The sequence below is a fragment of the Pinus tabuliformis genome, chromosome 3_2 (genome assembly GCF_031772625.1).
Source record: "Pinus tabuliformis cultivar Carrire ecotype Pingquan chromosome 3_2, CPIR1, whole genome shotgun sequence".
Taxonomy (NCBI): Eukaryota; Viridiplantae; Streptophyta; class Pinopsida; order Pinales; family Pinaceae; genus Pinus; species Pinus tabuliformis.
Window position 1 is genome coordinate 56,678,086 of NC_142302.1, and position 6,000 is coordinate 56,684,085.

The window sequence follows — 6,000 nt, forward strand, 5'->3', positions numbered from 1 at the left end:
AAAGAGCCATAATTTATAGAACCAAAAGAATACATATAATTTTAATATCTGCATGTTTTTTAATATAAAAAATGATGTGGATCTAATATGCATATGAGACAATTAATTACACTAAGATTTAATAATAATTTAAAAATATTTAAATAAAAACAATAAAAACTAAATATATTTAAATAAAAACAAATGCACATTTCTAGAACCTATGCAAATTCTTTAAAGCTAATAACGTAAATGCAATACTATTGTAATGAATTAGAAACCAACTTCACGAACCTCAAAAAACTTGATAAATAATAACTATGACTAATTAATTGTGTAATGTTTCCGAGTATGAAATGTCTTGACATTTTTACTGCATTTTAACATAACTTTATGTTTATGAATGCGCTGACATAGTGTAGGTTGGAAAGTAATAATTAATTGTGTAATGTTTCCGAGTATGAAATGTCTATCATGGAGACTATATTATTGATACATGACATTTTTACTACATATTAACATAACTTTATGTTTATGAATGTGCTGACATAGTGTAGGTTGGAAAGTAAAAAATGATATGCATTATGGAAACTCATAAACAATAACAGCATATATTACTTAAGATTAAAGAATTATTTTAATAATTTAGTCTACAAAGCTTTATGAATGCAAAGCTCAAGTGGGGTGCCATGTACTATTATTGTAACTTTTCATTCCTACTATAATAATCGATGTGATGGGTTATCATGAGACATCATGAGGAGGATAATGAACAGTCCGGGCATAGAGACTTATGCTATGGTGAGTGCTATCATTAAAACACTAAGATTAGGTAATTATGGGCTATATTTGTGATGAGCTATTTTGTAGTTCATTTAAACGGTGGGATGTAATCACTAGGTATTTCTAATGACATCATTTAGGTATCATGATAAGGATAACAAGGGACGGTAAATGATGGAAAATTGAATAGATCATATAAACACTATGAAAAAATATTTGGATTATGAATAATAACATATTTAATTAAAATTAATTAATGTTATTATATTATTTATTTAATATGTATTAATAATATTATAGTTAGCATAATTATTTCATATTATAAAAATATAGTCTAAATTAATACAATTTGAATGGGTTTAATGATTAAAAACATGTGTTTTTTCTAAGAGATCATAGGTTCAAAAACAAAAGAGATAAATCCCTTGTCCCATAAACAAAAAAGTTAAATAATAATAATAACAACATAATGTATTTTAAATTATATATAATTAGTTCAAATTAATAATAATAATAAATAAATTTCTTCTATAAAAAAAAATACTATAAATAATTTATTTAAATATTAATATATAAATAATTTATTCACAAATTAAAAAATATGTTCATTAATTTATTTCACTGGAAAATATTTTTAAATTTTCAATTAATCTATTAATACTAATAAAATATATATATATAATTTTATTAAATTTTTTAAATATACCTATTATAATTTTATTACAATTATAAGAATATGATTTCATAGCATCTCTATACTTTAAAAAAAAATATTAATTATTTTAAATACAATTTTTAAATATTTTTTTTTTAAATTATAAAAATATTATTTCATATATATAATAATAAACCATACATATTCTTTTAAATATAATCCTTTCCTAATTTTATTAAAAACATAAAAATACTATTTCATAAAATCTTTGAAGGAAAAATATAATAAATATAATAATTTTTTTCGTTAATTTTTTTTTTAAATATATGAAAAATATAAAAATACTATTTCATACCATCTTTGAAACAAAAATATTAATTTTATAATAAATATAATAATTTTTTTAGTTAATCTTTTTTGAAAAAATATCTAAAGTGATTATAAAAGTTTATTAACAAAGTCTAACCATAAAAAGTTATTATAAAAACTTTACCAATTAAACATCAACTGAGCTGTCCGTTAGAGCTGAGTGTTTGACTTGGAAATATATGTGTTGAAATACATTTTTTTGAATAAAAAATATTATAAATAATTTACTTGAACTTTAAGATATAAAATTATTTATTGATCGTAAATAAATAAGAGATCAATACAAAATACTACTTCCTCAATTCGATATATAATATTATTATAATAATAATCAGATATTTCATTATTTTTACATTTTCTCAGGTTGGAGTGCGTTCCAACATACATATACTGAGGCATCAACCGGTCATACATCTCTACCGTACGATCCGCAACCTTTATTAATTAGGACCTTAATAAATTTATTCATTCAAAATCTGTAAAAAAAAAAATTAGTAAATAACATTATGCATTAACAATTGACCCAGTAATAAATATGCCCATAAACTATACTGTACCAGAAATATCACCGTTGGAGACCAGAGTAAATGTATGCGGCTCATGAGCGAAATTATTTAAAAGGAGGTTACATCCAGGGCGTAAAAGCAAAACCAGGCCCTTATAGTAATGATGGTTTCTTTTTGCTGTGTGCAAAAACCCATTAACGATGGTTTCTTTACGCTCATGTGGAGTTTAATATTCCAATATAATTTGACAAGATTTCATAACAGAACAAGTCAACATTTTATCCCGGGAAATCGCGTGCATGGGTGATTTCACAACGTAACAAGTCAAAGTTTTATCCCGGGAAATCGCGTGCATGGGTTTATGAGATTGGTAGGTTTGACTGTGGTTCTTGATTCAGGAGACTCCACGAACAGTAATTCTGAATGTCTGAGATTGGTAGGTTTGACTGTGGTTCTTGGTTCAGGAGAGTCCACGAATAGTAATTCTGAATGTCTCCGCGAAGACGAATTCTCGCAGTGATCATTGACTCAAACTTATGTATTTCAAGATCAATAGGTCCCTATATATATATACCAACTAACGATCACTTCATCCTTGTCTTTGGTTTCTATATCTACAATCTTTCGGAAAGAAAAACCATTAAAAACAACAGCCTCCTATACAATTTGTTTCCAAAAACTGCATCTGAATTCTACTTGTAAACTCCCTCTTACGATGGTTCGATTTGCATTTCCTCTTTATACAAATCATTTGTGGGCTTCAAACATCAAGTATCCATTCAGCCCCTCTTCCCCGGCAATAAGTAATGGAGATGGCGATCAGCCCGCACAGGCAGGGCGACCGCAAGTTGCTTATTTGTGGCGAGATATCCAGGGTGTCAACTCTTGGAAAGGATTGCTTGATCCCATGAATCCAATTCTGAAAACTGAAATTCTCAGATACGGAGAATTTGCTCGGCTTTGCTACGACGCGTTTGATGACAGAGACTATTCTGAATATTATGGAACTTGTAAGCACAGTAAACACTCTTTTTTCCAGAAAATGGGTTTCCCTCATTCCGGTTATCAAGTAACCAAATATATATACGCAAATGTTGGTGCCTTACGATCCTCTTTTGGCGAAAAGTCCATGGACGAAGGTGTTTGGATAGGATTTATTGCGGTTTGCACGGATCCAAATGAGATAGAGAGACTGGGCAGACGAGACGTAGTGATTGCGTGGCGAGGAACGCGAACAGCGCAGGAATGGATGCAAAATTTCAAAGACATATTAGTTCCGCTTCCCCCTACAGTAGCTCATGTGAATGTTGAAAAAATTGCAGATCCAACTGTCCGAATAGAAAAGGGATTTCTGTCTTGTTATACTTCCGCGGATGAGGGTTCTAAAAAATGCAGTAGAAGCGCCAGGGATATTGTGGCGGGCGAGATCACACGGCTGCTACAACAATACAAGGACGAGAGGCTTAGGAGCTGCGCTTGCAACGTTAAGTGCATATGACGTTAAAGAAATAGTTAAGATGCAGGGCATACGTGCTCCTGTCACCGTGTTTGCCTTCGCCTCTCCCCGTGTAGGAAACTTCACATTCGCCCAACGTATGGAGGAGATTGGCGTGAATGTCCTGAGATTGGTCAACAAGCACGATGTCGTCCCAAATGTGCCTGGGATTTTTACGAACGAGAGGATGGGAAGGGTGAGCAAAGTAGTCAGTTGGCTTCCCTGGACATATTTTCATGTGGGCATCCAGCTTTCGCTGCAGAATGAAAACTCTCCCTTCCTGAAGGCCACTCATAATCTATCCGACTTCCATAGTTTAGAGGTCTATCTCCATTTACTGGATGGCTATGTTGGGGAGAACAAACCCTTCAAATCTTCAGGTAGAGATGCAGCTCTTGTCAATAAGAGGTGTGATTTATTGATTGATAGCCTTCATATACCGGCCCACTGGTGGTGTGAAGAAAATAAAGGTCTAGTAAAGAATGCAAATGGCAAATGGGAACGGGCTGCTAGGTCTCCTCGATCTCCCGACGGAGACTATGATCCGCACCAGATCTGATTTAAAATTCAGTTCGACGATAAGCTCTTTGAAACGGCTATCAGAATTCACACTACCATTTGATTGCACCGAAATGCACATGCCTTTACCACATTTATTCAATGAGACATCACTCAATAGATTAGAGCAACATACTTTCCCTCGAAAAGTAGGAGGGGGAGAATCACAGAGCTAAAGGCTGATGCCAATTCCAGAGTGGCAGGATTAGTCATTATTGACTCATCTGGGAATGAATCAATTTGATATCACGTGCTTCCTGTTTATGTAATATTGCAATATTGGTGGTTGATATGTTTTTTTTTAATTTTGTAATAAGAAAAGTACATTATCAATATAAGAATTAATTCTTACTAGTTTTATGGTATAATGGGGGCATTTTTCAATTCTCTACCGGAAAAAATTTCTCATTCGTGTGATCATAAAATAATTATAAAAAAAATCACTTTCTTTTATACTGTCTAACATATACTCTCACATTTGATCTAATTCTCAAAACATTTATCACATTACAATTTTTCTTGATTTTTAAATCAATAAAAATATGGCTATTTGTGATTCCCATAAACTTCAAAAGATTGAAAAAAAATGTAATAAAAAACCTATCATAAATAGTTACAATTCTCTTGAACATGATAATTTTTCAATTAAACTCAAAAAATACTATTAAAATATTTCATAAATATGAAATTCCTATTATCCACTTAATTATGCCCATAGGCATACCTCTATTGAAAATGGGCATATTAATCTTTTTCTTAATTACCGAGTCCAACCATATAATTAGAAATGATTTGACAAGAGTCCAATCATATAATATTTCCATATAATTTGACAAGATTTCACAACGAAACAAGTCAAACTTTTATGCAGGGAAATTTATGCAGGGAAATCGCGTGCATAGGTTTATGAGACTGGTAGGTCTGGCTGTGGTTCTTGATTCAAGATAAGTCCACGAATAGTAATTCAGACCATGTCCGTGAATACGAACTCTCACCGTAATAATTGACTCAAACTTCAGTATTTCAGGATTACTAGGTTCCTATATATATCGACTAACTGTCACGTCATCCTTCTGACTCAATTCTATATCTACAATCTTTCAGAGAGAAAAACCATTAAAAACAACACCCTCGTAGACAATTTGTTTCCAAACACTGCAACCATTATCTTAATTCTGATTGTAAATTCCAACAAAGGAGTGTTGGATTTGCAATTCCTCTTTATACAAAGCATATGTGGACTTCAGACATCAAGTATCCATGCAGTCCCTCTTCCTCAACAATAAGTAACGCAGATGGCCATCTGCAAATATAAAAATTAAAATGTTAACTAAATTAAATTTTTATTATTAATTATAGAAAAAATTAATATATGTGTCTCAAAAAAATAATATATAAAGAGATTGTTAATGATGAGATTTATTATCATTTTATCATGGAAATGTTTGATATGTAAATAGGTTTTGTTACATTATTTTTTTTCTATAAATTTGTAAATCTATAATTGAACTCGTGACTTCACATCAAGGAGTTTCATATCAAGGAGTTTCTTAATAGAGTACTGATCACCATCTATCCAAAACTCTATGGAAGTGGATGACATGATCTTGATACATGAAATCTTGACAAAAAGGCTCTAGATGCCAAGTAAGTGA

At 31.0% G+C, this 6,000-nt stretch overlaps 1 pseudogene; it reads left to right on the forward strand.

Moving 5' to 3' along the window:
- Window positions 1–2,912: 2,912 nt before the first annotated feature.
- On the forward strand, window positions 2,913–4,699 carry LOC149179784 (phospholipase A1-Igamma3, chloroplastic pseudogene; annotated as a pseudogene).
- Window positions 4,700–6,000: the final 1,301 nt, after the last annotated feature.